The sequence below is a fragment of the Malaclemys terrapin genome, chromosome 1 (genome assembly GCF_027887155.1).
Source record: "Malaclemys terrapin pileata isolate rMalTer1 chromosome 1, rMalTer1.hap1, whole genome shotgun sequence".
NCBI lineage: Eukaryota > Metazoa > Chordata > Testudines > Emydidae > Malaclemys > Malaclemys terrapin.
Window position 1 is genome coordinate 230746228 of NC_071505.1, and position 21523 is coordinate 230767750.

Genomic DNA, 21523 nt, shown 5'->3' on the forward strand with positions numbered 1-21523 from the left:
GAAGAATCTTAACGTACATATATAAAAAAACCTCAAATTCAAACAGAAATATCATTCTTAGTAAGGCATTCTTGATAACTGACAATACCTTAAGCACTAGGTTTACAGCTATTACCCTGAAAACTGGACACTTACGTGTAAGGTGTCTTACGTTTTGTTTTTACAATTATGCACGATACTTACAGAAAAGTTCAGAACTGGAACATTTTTGCAACTCTTTTCCTTGTAATGAAGTACATATTAGAATCAAGAGTAAGACCAAGAATAGGGTAGGCCCATTATTCAGTGAGGAGGGAGAGCCAACAGAAAACACAGCAACAGCCAAAGTCTTAAGCATCTTTTGTTTCACTTTTCACCAAAAAGGTTAGCAGCGATCAGACAACTATCATAGTGAACATTTCTTTAAATGGAGCAGGAACTGCAGCTAAAATAGGGAAAGAACACATTAAGAATTACTTAGACAAGCTAGATGGCTTCAAGTTAGCAGAGTCTGACAAAATACACCCTAGACTACTTAAAGAATTGGCTAAAGAGCTCTCCAAGTCATTAGTGATTATCTTTGAGAACTTGGAGGACAGAAGAGATCCCAGAGGACTGAAAAAGGACAAATATAGTACCAGTCTATAAAAGGGGGAGTAAGAACAATGCAGCTAATTATAGACCTTTCAGGTTAACTTTGATACCCAGAAAGATAACTGAGTAAATAATCAATTCATAAGCACCTAGAAGACAAGGAACAGTCAGCATGGATGTATCAAGAACACAGGGGTGGCGCTTGCAAGCAGGAACAGCATGCAGAGACCCCTGCACGCCCTCCCTCCCGCAGGGCGTCAGGGGCGTGCTGGTTGCTTCCAGGAGCAGCACAGGACCGGAGCAGGCAGGGAGCCTACCTTAGCCCCACTGCGTCACCGGACTTTTAGAGGCCAGAGATCACGATCAACTGGCAGAGGCTCCAGGATCGACCAATCGATCACAATCAACCAATTGGTGACCACTGCCTTAGAACAGCTCCACAGACTGACACCACCACCACCAGCTCACCTTAAAGAGGCCACCCCCCTCCATATCAACAATTTAGCCAGTATTCAACATGATGTTAGGCAACCCCACAGGAGAAGAGGGAGTACGGAAGAAAAAAGGTCTGTTTTAAACACCACAATAATTTTATCATGAAGAAAACAAAATTATGCAAGACAGGTGCTAAAACGACTCAGTTCATGACTATTTTTATGACTACAGAAGTAACTGTCCCTTATCTGCATTCGAAGACCCACTGGCCCAGTTATGATTTTCAGCACTAGCACTTATGAACTGTGCACTACCTTTATCCACAGAAGGAATCCCTGACATTTACCAAGAAGTCAGAAAAGAGACTTCCATTTTGGCCTCAAAATAAGGTGTGGAACACAATCAAGAAGGTAATAATTCTGGAAGTAGAGACAGAGTGCCCCCACACAGTAAGCTAGACCTAAATAGCCTCACTTCTGTGGCTACACATTTCATGGCAGTATCCAGAAAATAATTCTTCCTTAAAAGATTATTTAAATAGTCAGTATCCCTTACTACTATGAAAGGGAAGCCTCGTCTAACATAACACTCCCTTCGTGCACCATCTCAGTCTGACAGAATTAACATGGAGTTCTAAGAAACAAGAAGTGAAATCCTGGCACCACTGAAGCTAGCAGGAGTTTTGCCATTGACTTCAATGGGTTCAAGATTTTGCAATCTACTGACTTCACTAGCTCCTAGCAGAAATCTAAAAGACACCAATGAGATTTGCTTTTTAAGACGTGCTTAGCTTTGCTGTGTCCCAGGCCAACAAAGACTTAGATCAAGTTAGGATTAAAAGCCTTTGTTTACAGAGGTTGACTCTAGTAGGAAGGAGTATTATGAAGAGTAAAATTATGACTTAATAAAATAGTCTAAAAACTTCAAGGTCTTCATAGTCTCCCTCCATTAGCTTAAAAAAAATTAAGAGAACAGTTTTGAGAGACTGACATATAAAGCAAACATCTTAAAGCAAGCACAGCTTCCACTGGAGATCAGCAAGGATTAAAGTAGAAATGTAAATAAACGCAGAAGTCATGCCTACCACTGAGTTTCCGTGACATTACAGTAACTGGGATAATTTATCAATTTCTCAGCCTCAACATAGATAGAAGCATCAATTCTGAGAACTAAAGTATATGTCTCCCCTCCAAAAGAAACAGCACTAATAAAATGATTAAGAGGTCATTTATGCTTACTGTAGGAGCCATGTTCAAGAGAAATTGTACACCCATTGAAATTACAATAGAGGAGCTTTGTACCAAATCTTCCATGTCTGAAAACTTTGCATTCAAAATAGAGGACATTAAAAAAGTATTAAAAAAAGATGATTTATTCTGAAAAGTGATTACATAAAAAAGCACATTAAGATATCTGTTCACTGGATATTGTACCTGCTTATTTTAATGACAAAAATTAGCTTTCACTGTTTTACTCTTGATAGTCCTGCAAAGCTAACAGCGATTGTAAGAACCAGAGCTGAATTCTGCTCTCTAGTGAACTATCACCATAGCTAAAATTCAAAATTCTGATCAGTTACAACTATGCTAACCAATTAAAGGAAAAAAAGGTTGCACAGGTGTCATTGACGACATTATCTGAGTACAAGGTGGCCCAGATACTCCTTAGGACATAATTAGACCTGAAGAAACTTATTACTGATGACAATGCCTGATAAAGAAGCCAGTTTGACTTTCACATCCCAGTCACAGCATGATAGGCTGAGAGTAAAGCCATTTCTGTATTAAAACATGTATACCAGTGTAACTAAGTTGATTTAGCTACATCAGTTCAAACCCTTAGACAGACTTGAGGCTGTATAAATTATTCTAAAACCAATTTAGCTTATAACATTTTCTCCTTTTGTATAGTTCTTCCAAAAAAGCAACAAAACATTTTACAAATAGAAAAATTATAAAACCACAAAACCTAGTAAAAAGGCATTTGGAAAAAAGTGTAGTATCTGAAGCTAATCTTAAACAATTTGGAAATTAACTAGACCTCAAGTTGATATGGCCCTTTGAGCTTTTATTTTTCCTGCAACAGAGCAAAACCATAATTAGTAATCACTCAAAGCCACATATAGCTGTAAATGCCAATCAAAAATTAGTAATAGGAGAACAACAGAAAGATCTAGTAGGAAGGTCAGTTACAACTATACAGATGTATATATAAATGTGTACACACACAAGTTCTATGACAATTGAAAAACAAAATAGAACAAGACCACCTACTTATATGGAAGCAGAATTATGATGATCTACATCTTTTATATTTGTCATCTGAAGTGCATTCTCAAAAAAAAAAACAGCACAGTCAGAGAGAATATTTCTTCTCCCCCACTTAATTTAATAAAAAACTCTCACCAACAGAAGTTGGTCCAATAAAGATTGCCTCACCACCTTCTCTTTTATATGATTTCCATGCATGCTAACAAAGACAGCAACTTTAAGTAGATGGTACTTTATACCCCATTCATGTGTCTGCCAGGAAATTATACCACTAACAGACAATCTTCTACCTGACCTAACGCATTTCCATTAAGTCCACCCTAAAAAGAGCTGACAGAGGTGCTGGAATGTTTGCAGGCTTATTACAAACAAAACCCGGAAGAATTCCCTTGCTGGAGTATAGCTCTGGGGTAAAGATAAATCTGACCCAGATGATTTATATGGTATCTGAGCAAACGGTTTGGCAGCGCAAAAAAAAAAAAAAAAAAAAAAAAGGTGGGGAAAGAGGTGACTTTCTAGAATCATCATAAAATAATTTGGAAAATCAGCATCAAGATGTTAGAAGGTAAAAACACCAAATGGAAGAACTGCAAGTGTCAAATGCATGGTTGGAAAGGTAAATGGGACATAAAAGACAACACATTCAAGCATTTTTAAATAGCTTTGACATTTGATTTATCCTATTCCCCCCACTCCATCTCAGCACTTAAAGTGGCTCATTTTTGGTTCAAAAATGCAGCAAGCCCTGGAAAGAAATGAGAAAACTAGAATGATAATTTAATCACTTTTTTTAAGGCAGTGAACTAGTATCTTCAAAAGCAGTTAGATGCCCAGGCAGTCTGGTTGATGCTGAGTTGGCAGCTTTTTAAAAAACTTCAGAACTCAGCCATCCTGTTTTCCATGATTTTACTTCCATAGTTTTCTGCCATTTTTTTGGCCACAATCTGACACTACCTTATTCACAAACCAGATTTAGGGTAGAAATATGGATATTCAGTTGTAAACTCTATAGGAGAAGGCATAAACTAAGGATTAGGTCCATAAATTATGTTTTAACCTCTTCCTCCTGTGCTGGCTCAACCCATGAGCTTTATATTTGGTAAATCATATTAGCTAAACACCACAAATATTTCATAGTTTCTCTGAATAGTTTTACTTTATCTGTGTGTGGCCCATTTCTGTTTAATTAGATCAAGCCAGATTTCCACTGAGACTGCAAGAGTAGCATCATCAACATCCATCCATCTAATCCCTTGGGAACACCTTTCAACTGCCATTGTAAATTCAGCCTGTAGACAGCCTTGTTGTGTAAAATGCTGTATTTTGATTCAAGTCTCTCTCATGCTCAGTGCAAATTTCAATACACTTATGGTAGCTGGATGAAAATAGAGAATTTTCCAGAGACTTTGACGAAGTATCATTGGGAAGCTACTTTAAAGCCTTTTTAAGACACCAATCAGGTGTTTCATTAATAAAAGTGCTGGAAATTTAAAAAAATCATTTGCATTGTGTTTTAGAGTTACTAGGTCTTACTTCTTTATAAGGTTTAAGTAAGTATACTGAACACCCATGTGTCAGAATTTTAGGGTGACTTCACCCACAAAATTTTTAACTTTTTCATTTTATTTTTGTTATTTGAGTAGATGGAAAAAGGCCAACCAAAAACTGTAGAGAAAAGTATCTTCAGCAAATTGGACACAATATTCTGCCATTTTCCCCATAGAAGAACCAACCGCATTAAACAAGAATGCATTTGCTCCATGTATGTATGCTTGTAGCCATTATTAGATCACTCACATTTTTCCAACCATTTAGTATTAATATCAGTGTTGATTCTTTCAGTTCTTCCTTCAATTTGATTCACTTTTACCACATTTAGATGTGAAACTGAGTTCAAATTTGTCTAGAGTAGTACATGCAGGGCAAGGTGCTTCACTTGCCTCTTTACAATGCTCATTTCATGCTACACTGAAGGTGATTATGATGTTAGCATAAGATAAGATTGCAACTTCATTATCAAATTCAAGTCTCTGTCTTTTAAATGATAATCACCAGTTTGTTCTTTGCCATTTATTTGAGAGACAAACAGACTGTTGTTGAACAAAGCTGGATGTCGAAGAGTTGATGGAATGTCCAAAACAGTGGCTTAAATTATTACAGCATAATAGCAATGCTGACCAAACCATCAAAAGTCTCACTTGCTGGTGGAAGCTCAGTGTTCTGCTCTTCCTGTCCAACAGGGAAATTTTAATTCAGTGGCACATTTGCTCTTTAGGAATCCAGAAAAACTGATTTTCTGCACTTCTTGAGCAGAGATGGTCAAAAAAAAAAAAAAAAAATTTGTCTGACTGATTTCCCAGAGCCTGAAAGCCCTGGCAGCTGCTGAGTAAATTTCAATCAAGCGGTCGGGGTCCAGAGAGCAGATTTTGTTTTGGAAACACCATATTCCAGGGGGAAACCCTCTCCCGCACCCCACCCCGATTTCCAGTTCACAGGGCTTAAAAATATTGGATTCATTCTGACTGAAACAAAACCAAATTTCAAAACCACAATTTCCCACAGCTCTGCTCTTGAGATGACCACAAATTTCACCTATCTGGCTGTTTATCAATGTTTACATTTCATTTTAGAATTATCATTTGTTTTGATTACTTCATTGCATTCAGTCATGTGAGGGAAAGAAGCCTCTCTCTGTTTTTCCCCTCCTTGGTGCTGCAGATGTGGAAGATCTATTCTCTACTCTTTCCCCATCTTCCATCTTGGAGCCGCCTCCTCAACGAATAACTCCTGTGCCTGCCTCTGCTGTTCCTTAGCGCTTTCCTAAGGAGCCACAAAAATGAAACTCACATTCTGCTGAAGCGGAAAGCACGTGCCCAGGAAAACTTTTTTTTGTGATCAGGCCCAAATTTGGATGGGATTTCTCCATACTAGGTCACCATAACGGGTGATAAGTCCCGTTGGAATCAATTTGATATTAAGATATGCAAGTTAATGCTAAAATGATATTAAAAAGAAAAATAAGAAACAACAGGATGTTAGAGAATAAAAAAAAGTCACAAATAATCCCACCAAGGACTTGTAATGCTTTTCCTTGTCAGGAGTATACACCTTCCTGGTTCATTATCACTTTTGTATGTGGTCATTCAAAATCTAGAAAGAACTGGTGTGAAGCAATGGGGGCAGCAGGGGAAATATTGCCACTTATTTTGCAATATATGCTACGAGGTGTGTTCGTAAAATATTTGGTGTACTGGAACAATGAATTGCTTACAATTTAATTACCCCATTTACATTTGAAGCCTGTCAAATCATTTAGAAGTAAACTTGTGAATATTTTCATGAATGAAAGCCCTAAATTCAGTTCATTATGATTCTGTGTGAGAGAGAGAAAGAGACAGAGACAGAGAGATGGAGAGGAGTCTACTCAGTCAATCCCCCTAATTTTTGCACAAACCATTATTAATCTGGAAGTTTGTAACAGAGGTACCATATTCATTATTTTCATGTTTTAAAAGTTTGTCATTCAATCAGGGAGATGAAACAATACCACATGACCAACCACTTACTACAAACAACAAGGAACTGAACATTTCATGAACAACCCATACACTGAGATTTCTTCCTTGAAATTATTTGCTGAATACTTACAAATAGCTAACACATGCCAAAACATCAAAATTAATTTGTGAACTTGCTAAACAAAGAAAGGGTTACATTCATAATTATTACACAAATTAGTTACTTATAACCAATGCTTTTGTTATAGTCTTCAGTTATATTTGTATAGTGATACACCAATCCCTCTCTGAGACAGAATAAAATACAAGTTATGTGTCAGGCGTTAACTGTTTTAGCAGCCGGGAGTGCATGTATAAGCCATTTTTTGAGTCTCTCCTCACAGCTAGGATTAAAACATAAGGAGGCATTTGCAGTGTCATATGCAATGTTCAGTCTCCAGTTTGACAAACAGTGCTACGGTAAGATGACAAACAGTGTACTTAAAGAATGAAAACAACTCTAAAGTTTTCAAACAAAGTTTAACAAGCTGTGACATACACAGCAATATCTAATCTGGGAGCAATTTGTAAAAAATTGCACTATCATTAATTTATCACCCTACCTTCTGCAAATACTACAAACAGGCCAGCTTGCTGCCAGTTCAAGCTTCACAGCCATGTGAATAGTCCAAGTTCTCTATTATCTATATTAAACAATAACTTGTAGGATAACTCTACAAAGGCTCAAGCATTCAGCATGTCTAAGATCATGTGTCCTAATGCCGTTCCAATACCAAAACTGTTAGTCTCCTACTAGTTGAAATGTAGAGCTCTGAAATACTGAAATGTAGAGCTCTGAAATACTGAAATACGCTCAACTTCTCACAAGAGAGGGGAGATTTGAAATTCAATGAAATATGAAAGAGTGAACAGCTCAAAAAAAGAGGGGACTGGTTAGTAATTACACCAGGGGCAGGCAAACTTTTTGGCCTGAGGGCCGCATCGGGTTTCCAAAATTGTATGGAGGGGCGGTTAGGGGAGGCTGTGCCTCCCCAAACAGCCAGGTGTGGCCCGGCCCCCGATCTGACCCCCCCTGCTTCTCGCCCCCTGACAGTCCCCCAGGACTCCTGCCCCATCCAACCCCCCGCCCCTGTTCACTGTCCCCTGACAGCCCCCAGAACCGCTACCCCAAGTGCCCCCACCACTCCCATCCAACCCTTCCTCTCATTCCTGACTGCCCCGCCGGGACTCCTGCCCCATCCAACTACCCCTTCTCCCTATCCCCTGACCACCCCAGAACCCCTGCCCCTGACTGCGCCCCGCCGCCCCAGCCAACCCCCTCTCCTTCCTGACTGCCCCCCCTGGGGACCCCTATCCCCATTCAACCCCCGTTCCCCACCCTCTGACTGCCCCAACCCCTATCTACACCCCCATCCCCTGACCACCATCCCAAACTCCCCTGCCCTCTATCCAACCCCCCCGCTCCCTTACCACGCTGCCTGCAGCACTGGTGGCGCGCCAGCCACACCACCGTGCAGCATAGAGCACCGGGCTCTGCAGCTGTGCTGCCCCAGGAGCTCGCAGCCCACCGCCCAGAGCATTGCGCCGGCAGTGGAGCGAGCTGAGGCTGCGGAGGAGGGGCCAGGAGCTCAGGGGCCAGGCAGGAGGGTTCCGTGGGCCATAGTTTGCCCACCTCTGAATTACACGGACATACGGAGGTGAAAAAATACAATCCTGAGGTTCGACTTCTCTCCATTGAAGTCAATACCTGGCTGTGACATTACACACTTAACCCCTCCTGCAAGATGTTAGCTTATAGATAGCAATCTCAAAAGACAATAAAATACAGAACAATATTTATAATATATTGATGGGGGGGTGGTATTTCACATTTGCAGCTGTACCCAGGAGACAGCACAAAGAGCAAGGTTATTTTAGAATAACATTAAATCTAAGTGATCAGTTGCATTAAGGTAGCTACATATTCTCAGACCAAGATTTTTAAAACAGGAGCCTAAAGTGAAGCTGTTAAATCTATATTTAGGAAGCCAGACAAATGACCCAATTTTCAAGAGCGACAAGTACCCCACAGCTCCCGTTAACCTCAAGAAGCCTCATTCTTACCTGATGCATTCTCCACAGACCTATATTCTGTCAGTTCTGAGTGCAAAATGTTATCAGCTTTTGAAAATGCAATCATCATCTGTTAGCTTTCATTACATAAACAGAAACACCCCTGATGAGGGATGCTATTAACTTGGTAGTTTCCAAGTTTTCAATAGAGTATGCTCAAAATTTTGATTATAAACTCCAACTTCATTATGTTTCAAACACTAAAACAAAATTATTTTAAAATTGAGACAGCAAAGAGATACACCAAACATAAAATGGTAGAATGGAGTCATTTTTCTCTTTAAAAATTCCAGAAGTATTGAAATTATTCACCTATAACTGTCCAGAAAACTAAATCTTTACCACAGGAGTAAGTGGTAAATTTGGCTATGTTCACCATTTGTCAGCAACAAAGTGACTAAAACCCCACTTTCAGATGCAATGCACATTTAGCTACAGAATTGGTAATGACATCTCCATAATTTCAGATAGATGCACAGTAAGAACATACCAACCTGCCTTAACTGGCTCTTTAAAGTATCCTTCATAAACATATATGATGTTCTAAACAAAGTATCTTCGTTTTAAGTAGCAAACTAACATCTGATTACACACACACACGCTTAATTCAGAGCCCCACAAATTCACTTGTCTAGGCCCCAGGCAAATAACTTACCTTCAAACAAGAGTGTAGAAGAGATACACTGTTTGTTATTTTTGTTTGACCTGTACCAGTTTTCATCCAAAGCTCACTAAATGTGTTCTACAAAGTGGGTAAGAACTATTATCTGTATCCTATAGATATAAAGAAAAGTTGTACTCTTCATCAGGTCATATACAATGAGTTAACTATATAAGTGGGACTAAAATCCAAGCCTCCAGACCAGGGGTCGGCAACGTTCGGCACCCTGGCGGGCCGGGCCAGTTTTATTTACCTGCTGACGCGGCAGGTTCGGCCGACCGCGGCCCCCACTGGCCGCAGTTCGCCATCCCGGGCCAATGGGGGCGGTGAGAAGCGGCGCGGGCGAGCGATGTGCTGGGGGTGGTGAGAAGCGGCGCGGGCGAGCGATGTGCTGGGGGCGGCTTCTCGCCGCCCCCATTGGCCCAGAACGGCGAACCGCGGCCAGTGGGGGCCACAATCGGCCGAACCTGCCACATCAGCAGGTAAATAAAACTGCCCCGGCCCGCCAGGGTGCTTACCCTGGCGAGCCGCGTGCCGAACGTTGCCGACCCCTGCTCCAGACTCTAGGCAGCACGATCAAGTGAGCATGAAGTTTTAAAGTTTCCAAAGATTGTTTAGATATCTTACCTACAGAAATATTGTGAGGTTTAAACAGACATCTTATTTTAAATCTCATGTTTATTATTCTTTTAAATCAACAGAACACATTAAAATTAAATTAGTTCTCGTAACCACGCAGCTGCTATCATGCCAACAAGGGATTAGAAACACCATTTAACTTACAGGAAAATGCAAATGTAAAACCAAAGGTAATGGTAGAGGCCTTAGGGGCAGTAATAGGATCTCAAACTACTTTTACTCATTTTTTAAATTGGCTCGATTTCAAGTTGACTGTATCCCTTTTATAATATAGGCACTGGGGATGAAACTTACAAGGGGGACTTAAGGAACAGGAGTACTTGTGGCACCTTAGAGACTAACAAATTTATTAGAGCATAAGCTTTTGTGGACTACAGCCCACTTCTTCGGATGCATATAGAATGGAACATATATATGCATCCACCTGTTTATGCTCTCTGTATGTGTGTATATATATCTCCTCAATATATGTTCCATTCTATATGCATCTGAAGAAGTGGGCTGTAGTCCACAAAAGCTTATGCTCTAATAAATTTGTTAGTCTCTAAGGTGCCACAAGTACTCCTGTTCCTTTTGCGGATACAGACTAACACGGCTGCTACTCTGAAAGGGGGACTTAGGCATCCATGACATTCACAAAAAATGATTGCTCTGCTGCTTCCTAACCCTGTAGAAACCTAAAGTCCGCACCAGTAAAGCCCCTACGGTGCCTACATTTTGACAGCTGGACATGTGTAAAGCCAGCTCAGTGATGACACTGCCCACCAACTTAGTGCCTAAATCACACCCACCTACGCCCCAGTGGGATTCTCAAACGAGGCATTCCACGCTTATCTTGCCTTGGGGCCCAATTCAGGAGACAAGTTCTGAGCATCCCTAAACCTACACAACAGATGCAACAAGTGGCAGTCGTGCCACCCCCTCCTTCCCAGTAACCTTTAGCACAATGGTTACTGGAATACTCACCAAGAGTCTTGGGAGACCAAGGTTCAATCCCCACTGTGCCTGATACAGAGCTGGGTCTTTAATTTGGATCGTCTACCTCCCAGAAGAGTGCCCCAACACTGGACTATGGGGTATTTGGGGGCAGGTCTCAATCTCTCCTGTTGAAGCCACAACCATAAATATTTTAAAGAACTGCTAAGAGCAAAATGCACTCAACGTTCTCCACAAGAGTAGAAGTTCAGCAATAAAGAACAATAGCTTTTGGAAAACATACTCTAAGTAAGTTACAGGTAAACTGCCATTTTTAAAAATGACAAGACAAGATAAAAAAATATATAATTTAGTTTTACCTTATTAAAATAACAAGGATGACAGCCTCGGAGATCCCAAGAAATGAAACACAAACTTTATGGTTTCTTTGTCAGAGTGAGTTCACAAGCAACAGGTAGAAAGGGAAAGAGGGCTTAACCCCAATCTTGCCCAGAGGCCCCCTAATGCAAACACTTATACTCACGGAAGATTCTACTGATTTCAATAGACCCCTGATCTGGCAATACATTTCGACACCACTACAGGTGTTCATGTGTCATCTCCTTTGCAAATCTTTGCTTCAGGTACCTGTTATATTACTTGCTCACTCTAGAAAGAAAACAAGGAAAACAGCTGCTCAGATTTCTCAGAATCTTAAGGAAGCAGTTTTTGTAAAGGTGACCTAAAAATAAAGGGGGATGGAGAGGTTATAGCTTTTTTTGGTGATTTATAGTCCACACAAAAAATGAAAGATTTTCCCACCTCTGCAAAGGTTTTGTTCCCCTTGCTTTCCTTAAGACTTAAAAATATAAAGGTATGTCATGTCTAGTCTGACTGGAATTCACACAAAAAAGACCCAAATCGTTTCAGAGCACACCCTACTGTGAAATATTTTTTTTTTTAAATCGACTCATTTGAAAACTCATTTTTCTACTAGAAGAGCCTTTCAATATCATTTACTTTAAAAAAAGCTTGTAAGGTATTTCTGATTTCCACTTTATAATTTTTAAGGGTCTTCTGGGCAGTCTTAAGAGTTACACTACCAAGCTCAGATCTTTCCGTTCTTCTCTGTGCACATGCCCATGCCCCCAGCATTTTAGCTTAATCAGAGCTGAAATTGAAAATATCCTCATGTATTGTTCGGGAATAGTAGATGCAATTGAGCTCCCCCCCAAACAGCATATCACAGGTGTGTCACCTACATGATGTAAGAAGTGCAAGTGATTAACAAAACAGTGAATCTTGTCATACACAAACTGCTGTCAAATGCACGAAGAAAAACTAAAAAGAACAGCTCTCTAATCTCTGCCAGTTATAACATTAGGTGTTACTTATAGCAATAGTAGATACAAAATTTTCATATGGGAATGACATTTTCAACTGGATGGTGGCTTTTCAATTACAGGACTGCCAACCAAAACAGTTGTCTCCCCTCCGCCACATATATAAACAAATGGAAAGCAGGATAAATGCAGATTTTTTTTTTAAACCTAGATTTTCAATTGTTTAGTCCAAAGTATCATTGGATTAAATTTAAAGCTCACATCACCTAGAAATATGCTTCCACCCTGAGTTCTGAATCATGTATAGTTAACCTTTTCACAACACCAAAAATGCCTGATTCACAGAAATTATGTTTTAAAGAAAGTGCAGTATTTAAAAAATATGAAAATGGAAGAGTAAATATCTCTAGCTGCACCATGATATTTTAACACTCTTCCATGGCTTGTCATACAATATAGTTGATTTGTAAGCATTATTATTTGCATTACAGTAACACCTACTCATTGTGTTGGGAGCTCTGCAAGTGTAAAATAAGACAGGCCTGTCTCAAACAGCATGACAACATTAACCAAATACAATATGAAGGGTACTGAAAGATGTTTTCTGGAACGGCAGCAATAGAAACTTCCACTTTCTAATTCCAGCGCTAACGTGACATTTATCAGAGGGGTAGCAGTGTTAGTCTGTATCCACAAAAACAATGAGGAGTCCGGTGGCACCTTAAAGACTAACAGATTTATTTGGACATAAGCTTTTGTGGGTAAAAAACCCACTTCTTCAGATGCATGGAGTGAAAGTTATAGATGCAGGCATAAATGTGACATTTGGCACTCTGTCGGGATTCCCCATTGTAAAGTAATGATACTACTTACCTGCATCGCACTAGGCTATGATTAATGTATTTCTAACACTGTGTACATGTAAAGATGATGCAAGTATGTATTACTTTAGCTAAACTACTATCTAGTAAGAAGTTTTTAAAGCTAAAAGATCAAGTATTTCAGATTCATGAAAAATCTGTCTGATTTACCTGCACTCATCAAGTGAGAAATACTGCCAACACATACTATAAAGACATTAAGACAACTCTTCCACATAAGCTACATACTTTTCAGTCTGACTTTATTCCTCATGGCAGAACATGTCCTCATTTATTCCCAAGGCAATTCTCATTTTGCATACTAGGCTAACCTCCCACCACACCCAAATGCACTCTTTCATGATTAAGCAGACTGGTGCAGAAACTAACAAGTCTTCACATCTATCTGCAATGAACAAAGAACATTTCAGCATGGACTTCTCTTATTAGGCGTATGCGCAGAGCATGGTGTAACAAGGCCCTGATCGGTTCTTTTGGCATTACCACAGTATTTATAATTTAAGTGCCAAGAGATCATAATAAAAAATACATAAGTGCACGCTGACCTGGTGAGCCGAACCACAAATCACCTTTGCTTTCAGCTTGATTAGCACAAGGGGCTCATCTACACAAATTACGTTTTCGTGCAGGGGGGCATTTATTTCTTACACCCACTAATCAATTTAAACTACATCAAAATAAGCCACTCTAAACAGAAATAACTGTGCCCCCACAGGATTTTCACAAGTTTAACTAAAATCGGTTTTAAAAGATCACAATGCTACTTAAACTGGTGCAACTTTCTTGAACTGAAAAGGCCTTAAGTGGCAGTACCCCTGCCTGCGAGAGCCTTAATTCAGCACACAATGCGGGAGCCGAGAGAGAGAAAAGCAGAGAGAAATCAAAGGGACGCTTGCGGCTCATGCACTTGTTATTGCCCCTTTGTCGACACACGTGGGGGCCGAAAGGGAGAGAAAAGCTCTGCGAGGAGCTGCCGAGCGAGCCAGCCCCAGGCTCACCCCACAGGATCCACCCACCCCCCCACACCCCGATGCTGCGCCGCCGCCAGGCGCGGCTGCCTTCGCCCCGGTCGCTGGCGCCCCCGCCCCAAATGCTGCCTCGGGTCCCGCTCCGGGGCCGGTGCCCGGGAGCCGCTCGGGGAGACGAGCCCCGCTCGGGGCCCTGCTGCCGCTGCTGCCCCCGGCCCTGCCGGGAGAGGGAGCCGCGCAGCCCCGCGGCCTTGGCGCCAACTGCCCCGCGCCGCCTCCACGAGGCTCCCGCCCGCAGGGCCCCGCTCACCTTCTGGCCGCGCCCGCGTGCCCCGGCGTGTGCGGCCGCAGCGGCTCCGGGGCGCTCAGGGCCGCTCCCCGCCGCTCATCGCCCTCCCCGGCCGGGCGTCTCCGCTGCCGCCGCCGCCTCCCCAGTCCCCGGCCGCGCGCGCGCCTAGGCCCCGGCCGCCCCGCTCATGCCGGCCCCGCGGCTCGCTGCTGGCGCTGGCTCTGGCAGGCGGCGGAGGCCGCACACAGGAGCCCTATTGTACCAGGGCCGCCGCGGCGCCAGGCCCCGCCCCTTCCCGGCCCGGCCGGCGCGTCCCGCCGCCGCTGCGCAGAGCGGCCTCCAGCCCCAGGGCCGCCCCCCGGCGCGCCAGGGCCCCCTTGCCCGGGACCCAGCCCTTCGGGGGATCGGGTCCTAAACGCCACCCGCGGGCCAGGTAGCGGGGGCCGGGGACCCCCTCGGTACCACCCACCGTCGGCTCCTTGGCTGTGCCACAAGGGCGGAGGCTGCTCGGATCCATCCCCCTCCCCAGCGAGAGCGCACAAGGGCCGCCCTTGAACAACGGAGCAGGTGGCAGAAGGGGAAGCCCAAGCGGAGACGGGAGCTGGCTCAGGCCACACAAACCCTCCAGCCAGCCCGCCAAGAGGCACGATTCGAGCTGGGGACTGCCAGCCTCAGGCCTGGGGAAAGCAGCTGCTGGGCTGTTTTTAACCATCCTGGGGCACCTTGGCCCTGCTCCCCCACCCACTGAATCGCATAACAGCCCACTGAACTTCATGGGCTTACTCACATGTGGAAGCATTTGTGGGATCATAGTTTTACTACTTCCTCAGAAAGTGGTTTGTTTTTAAATAGCACTTAGTGCCTTCTCAACGCACTTTAATTCTCAGTACTTGACATGTATACATTACATTTGCCATCTTTAACAAGTGGTGGCATGCCACTATGGCTGCCACTGCCCTGTCTGAAAGAAGCATGCCTCAGGGGACCTTGGTGCACAATACAAAATGGCCTAATTGGCAACCAAAACCTGAACAAAACTGAAAACAAATCCAATTCAAATAAAACGAACCAAAACAAATGAGAATTACATCATGCCCTGAACTTCAGCAGACCATCAAAGAGAAGGCTCAGCCACCAAGCTGGCACATTTTATCTTTAAAAAAAAAAAAAAAAAAGTATCTCAATCTGATTTCACCTACCTCAATGGATGTAAAGTAAGCGGTGCTTTCCATAAAGCATTTACCTGAGCCCCTGAAACTTCGGGACTTTAAGAATAAGAGTCAGCACTGTGAATTGCACCCAGAAATTAATAGGAAACAAGTTCAGACAGTTGGTCTGATTTTAAGTACACATTATTAGTTACATTTCCATGTGATAAATTCCAGCTTAGAATAAGACACAATATCTGTCTCAAAGAATTTATGCTCTAAGGTACTGATCTTGCAGATAGATATGGGAATAACTTTATGCACATGAGTAAATGGGGCTACATGTATAGTTACTGATAAAAGCGCAAGTTTAGGGCCTAAATTTACAATCTCCAGCCCACCATACTTACAAAACAGACAGCTGCAGGCTGCACCTGTATCAAAGTATAGATTATCTTTTAAGTGACAAAAAAACAATGGATGGCCACATGTAAAGTCTGGCCAGTGACCAGCTTCGGTTTTACCTATTTTGACCTATTTCAAATAAAAAGCCCTCATCCATTGCTCTGAGAAACATTACAGTACAATATGCAATTGAAACAAAGGATGGCAAAAATTGCTATGGGCCACTACTGTTACCTGAGAATCAAAGAGCAGTGAAATGGCTCCAGTAGGCCATCAGATAGCAAATGTTTTTGGCAAAAGATCAACAAAATACCTTCAATAATAGGTGCAGACACCACCCCAGATAATTCCTTATGCCAAGTATCAGTTATGTCATAGATAGGTTTGGAGGCAAATAAAACACATCTATCTTAGGTACTTATATAGCCTCCATCACCCATAGTATGTGAGTACTTCACAATCCTTAATGGATATATCCTCACGCCATCCTGTGAGGTAGGGAGGTACTGCTAATCCTGTTTCCCAGATGTGAGGCTCAGTTCACCCAAGGTCATGCAGGAAGCCTGTAGCCATGTGCTAGGCTAGAACCCTAAATGCTACCAGCGGTTCTCAAACTTTAGCAACCCAAGGACCCCCATTTTGATTTAAAATTTTTCATGGACCCCTAAGCCCCAGGCCCTGCTTCAACTCCACCCCTTCCCCCAAGCCCTCCCCCACCACTTCCTGGCCCCGCTCCACCCGTGCCCCTCCTCTTCCCAACCCCTCCCCTGAGCATGCCCCATCCCTGCTCTTTCCTCTCCCTCCCAGTGCCTCCTGCACACCACTGAACAGCTGGTCTGCAGCATGCAGGAGGCACTGGGAGGGTGGGGGAGGAGTTGATCAGCAGGGCCAGTGGCCTCGGACATGATTCCATCCCATCCCCACTCCTCCCCTTCCCTTCCAGTGCCTCCTGCAGGCTGCTACACAGCTGTTCCACGGCATGCAGGAGATGCTGGGAGGGAGAGGGAGGAGTTGATCGGCATGGTCTGTGGAACCCAGTTTGAGAAACACTGCATTAGACCATCCTTTCTCTCAGTTAGCCACTAGAAAGATAGTGAAGCTGTATAATATGGGTAGAATAAGAAGGGGATGACGAGCATAGTGTGATGACTGCACCCTAGAAAGTCTCACAATCTTCCACAAGGACTTTATGAACACAATGAACAAGAGGGGTGGCAAAACAGAACCTTTAGTTAACTTTTGCATAGCATAGGGTATATTTTTGATAAAAGATTTGATTAGATAGAAACCACATTAAAATGGTGATGATAACTATGTGGTCATTTTTTTCACGTACCAGTGATCACCTCATTCTATATTCTGTCCATTATTGTACGTTTCCCAGAACAAATGCTAGCATGTTGTGACGGTTTGGATCACAGAAACCCCTTTGGGACTGCCACCTGATGTGCTTAGACTACCTCTGAGCCTGTTTTCCCTGCCAGCTTGGGACTTCAGTGCCCTGCCTGGTTTGAGCCAGACACACTAGCCTGCTACAAACACAGACCCAGGTATGAGCCACGTCCCCCAAAAGCTGCAGGCTTAACTGAAAACAGCTTAAGAAGTGCTCCTGTCTCCAGCACTTAGATACCCAGCTCCCAATGGGGTCCAAACCCCCAAAAAATCCATTTTACCCTGCATAAAGCTTATACAGGGTAAACTCATAAATTGTTCGCCCTCTATAACAGTGATAGAGAGATATGCACAGCTGTTTGCCCCTCCCCCCAGGTATTAATACATACTCTGGGTTAATTAATAAGTAAAAAGTGATTTTATTAAATACAAAAAGTGGGATTTAAGTGGTCCCATCACTTGCGGAGTTTCCTACACCAAGTTACAATGGCCTGGGGATCAGGATGGACAATATTTATTGCTAGACGAGTGACAAGTTTCGGGTTCAAGATCTAGAGACTTAACGGATAGAATTAAGTTTAGGGGAATATATGATGGATTTTAGCCCCAGTTGGTTCCTCAGTTATTAGACCTTAAAAATTGCATTATGTCAGTTAAATATGGACATGCTAATTCCAATCACTTTTCAGGCCCATTTAGTTGGATTTATAGTGTTTAGAAAGCCAGTCATAGGTGCTGGAACTGGGGGTGCTGCCGAACCCCCTGGCTTGAAGTGGTTTCCATTATATACAGGGTTTACAGTTTGGTTCAATGGCTCTCACGCCCCCACTATACAAATTGTTCCACCAACCCTAGAGCCAGTCTTTACAAAGGATGAATGTGACAAATAATACTAATTCACATTTTAAAAACAAACATTTCTATGATAAATTTTCAATGAACTTGGTTGCATATACAACACAGTGGGCTGAGGCCACAGGAGACAATTGACATGGCAAATATGAGGACACAAAGTCAATGGGACTACACATTTCAATAACTGCTTTCCAGTGTGAGCCAGGATTTCATGATCTGGTCCTACATATACAATCTATACTATGGAAGAAAGAAATACAATAACATTCTCAATCTGTTCCTAGGAAATGCGACAAGATGAACAAATATAAAGCAGATATGATGTTGTTCTTTTCAGAGATGTCAAAGCAGTTTCCAAGTTCTAGGCTGAAAGGATGAACTATAGATGCTCCAGACATCTAGAGAATATGAGGAATTTGCAGGCCCTGATGTTAACATGCCAATAAAATATAGCACAAACACTGAAAATCATCCCTAGGGAAGAACACTCTGGAAACTGAAAATAGAAAAGAGAGGGGCAGGATAAAATGTAAATATATATATATACCATACTAGGGCTGAAATGAGTAATTATTCAGCTGTATAGAGTAGGCTCCATACAGTATATTAAACCAATAACAAGGTTACATTGAAATAATGTTTAACATCTGAGAAATAAGGTCATTCAGAGTTTAGCATGAATGGAACTGGGGAAAGGATATATAATCTGGAAGCCTGACAGTATTTCAGTGACCAATTTTGGGAAGCAGAGGGACATTTTCTACCAACTCTACAGTCCAGGTGCAAAAGTGTCACAGGTGATCAGGCACCTATGAAGTACAAATGTCACAGGATCAGTCACCTGAACCAAGAACAGAAATTCACAAATATTATGCTCAACATACTCCCTTACTTCAAGAGCATTAACGCCAATTCTGAAGACTGCCAAAAATGTTATTCACTGGTAAGAATTGATGTAGTTGGTGGAACCTTAATGCAGTACCCTTCAAACTGATGAATGAGCATTGACAGGTATTATCAAAAAGTAGGAAAGGTACCCCACTTCCCCATGTTTTCACTGCCCCGTTATTTACTTTTTTATATCATTGGAATGTTATAGTAGAGAAAAATTACCTGGCAATTAAAATCTAATGACTGCTGAAGGTTTCTTCTGAGAAGAGGTTGATGCAAAGTAAAATCTTAATGAAAAGTCATGTAAACTACAATCTTTTTGTGGCTGAAATTAAGTTTTTGTGACATGCAATATTAGCAATGAAGCAAAGAAAGAAGAAGTTACTTACCTTGTGCAGTAACGATGGTTCTTCGAGATATGTGTCCCTGTGGGTGCTCCACTCTAGGTGTTGGTGCGTCCCTGCGCCGGAGATAGGAGATTTTTCGCAACAGTACTCTGTCGGGGGAAGGGCGTGCACAGGGGTCATCTCATGCAGATGGCGCCTCCTGTAGCACGCGCACCCCCGACCGTCCTCTCCGTTCCTTCTCCACAGCAGAGCTCAGCTGTGTGAACTCCGAAATAGAGGGGAGGAGGGTGGATAGTGGAGCAACCACAGGGACACACATCTCGAAGAACCATTGTTACTGCACAAAGTGAGTAACTTCTTCTTCGAGTGTATCCCTGTGGGTGCTCCACTCTAGGTGCTTGTAGAGCAGTACCCCACCAGTGGTTGTAGGGGTTCGGAGTTATGTATAAGTGTGTGATGAGAGCACAGTGAGGCCAACGATAGAGTCTGAGACAAGGCCTTGGGTGATAGCATAATGCTTTGCAAAAAAGTGTGCTCTGATGTCCAAGTTGCAGCTCTACAAATATTTATTAAGGGGACATTATTCAAGAATACAGTCGATGTCGCCATGGCTCGTGTTGAGTGGGATCTGATGCCCACGGGGGATTCTTTGTTATGCAGGTGGTAGCAAGTTTGAATACAGGAAGAGACCCATTTGGAGAGTCTCTGGATCGATATTGTAGAGCCCTTGGAGCGCTCTGCTGTAGAGACGAATAGTCTTGGTGACTTGCAAAACTGTTTAGTTCTGTCCAAGTAGAAGGCTACAGCCCATCTGATATCTAGTATGTGTAACATTGCTTTTCGAGAGTCCTTATGTGGCTTGGGAGAGAAGGTAGTTAAGTGTATGATATGGTTAATATGAAAGTTTGTAGCCACTTTGGGCACACTTTTGGGTGAGGGCATAACATGATTTTGTCTTTGGTAAATACAGTTTACAGCGGTTCAGCCATCAATGCTCCTATTTCTTTGACACGTCTTGCAGACGTGATTGCTACTAGGAATGCGACCTTCATTGACATATGTTAGAGCGAGCAGGTTGCTAGAGGTTCGAAGGGTGGTCTTGTGAGACATTTGAGCACAAGATTGAGATCCCATGGTGGTGCAGGTTGGCGTACTTCTAGGTAGATGTTCTGTATACCTGCTAGAAAGCATCATGTACTCAGATGAGTGGATATTGAAGCCCCTTCTATCTGTTCGTGAAGGGCCGTGATGGCAGCCAGGTGTACTTGAATAGAACTTATGGCTAACCCCATTTCCTTCAGTTTTAATAGGTAGTCTAGGATCATAGATAGATGCGCTTTGGTCGCATCCAGCTGTTTTTGCTGACACCAAAGGGAGAATCTTCTCCACTTGTGGCAGTATTTCTAGTGGTGAGGCAATGGCTATTTAATAATACCTGTTTTACTTTCTCTGAACAGTTCAGTTCCCCATGCTGGAACCACACAGGAGCCATGCTTTGAGATGGAGCTTTGCTGGGTCTGAATGGAGTGTCAGGCCCTTGTTCTGGGAAAGGAGGTCCATCCGTAAAGGCAGCGGTTGTGGGGCATAGACCACTAGATGTGAGAGGTACGGAAACCAAATCTGTCTGGACCATGTGGGAACAATGAGAATGATATATGCGTTGTCGAGTCGTATCTTGCGGACAGGGCTGACGAGAAGGGGGGGAATCCGGTACAAATTACCGGGGCCCAGCAGTCTGGAAGGGGGCCCGGGGCCCAGCTTCCCCGGCTTCCCCGGCTTCCCCCACCCTCTCGTCGGCCCTGTTTAGCTGGTCCACCCTTGCTGGGGGGGCCCGAAAAAAATTTTCACCGGGGCCCGAACCCGCTCTCGGCGGCCCTGCTT

The 21523-nt window shown here is 42.9% G+C and overlaps 1 protein-coding gene across 3 annotated transcripts in view; it reads right to left on the reverse strand.

The window, feature by feature from the left end:
• Positions 1–15092, reverse strand: part of JADE3 (jade family PHD finger 3) — a 75966-nt gene extending 60874 nt beyond the window's left edge. Inside the window, exons 1-2 of one of the 3 annotated variants that reach the window (XM_054008900.1) lie at positions 11668–11692; positions 11175–11311 (exon numbers count right to left, since the gene is read on the reverse strand). The gene's annotated coding sequence lies outside the window, so the exon portion shown is untranslated. Of the gene's footprint in view, positions 1–11174; positions 11312–11667; positions 11693–14625; positions 14870–15073 lie in introns of those variants that run through there. The other 2 variants (XM_054008909.1, XM_054008891.1) reach the window with 2 other exon arrangements.
• Positions 15093–21523: the final 6431 nt, after the last annotated feature.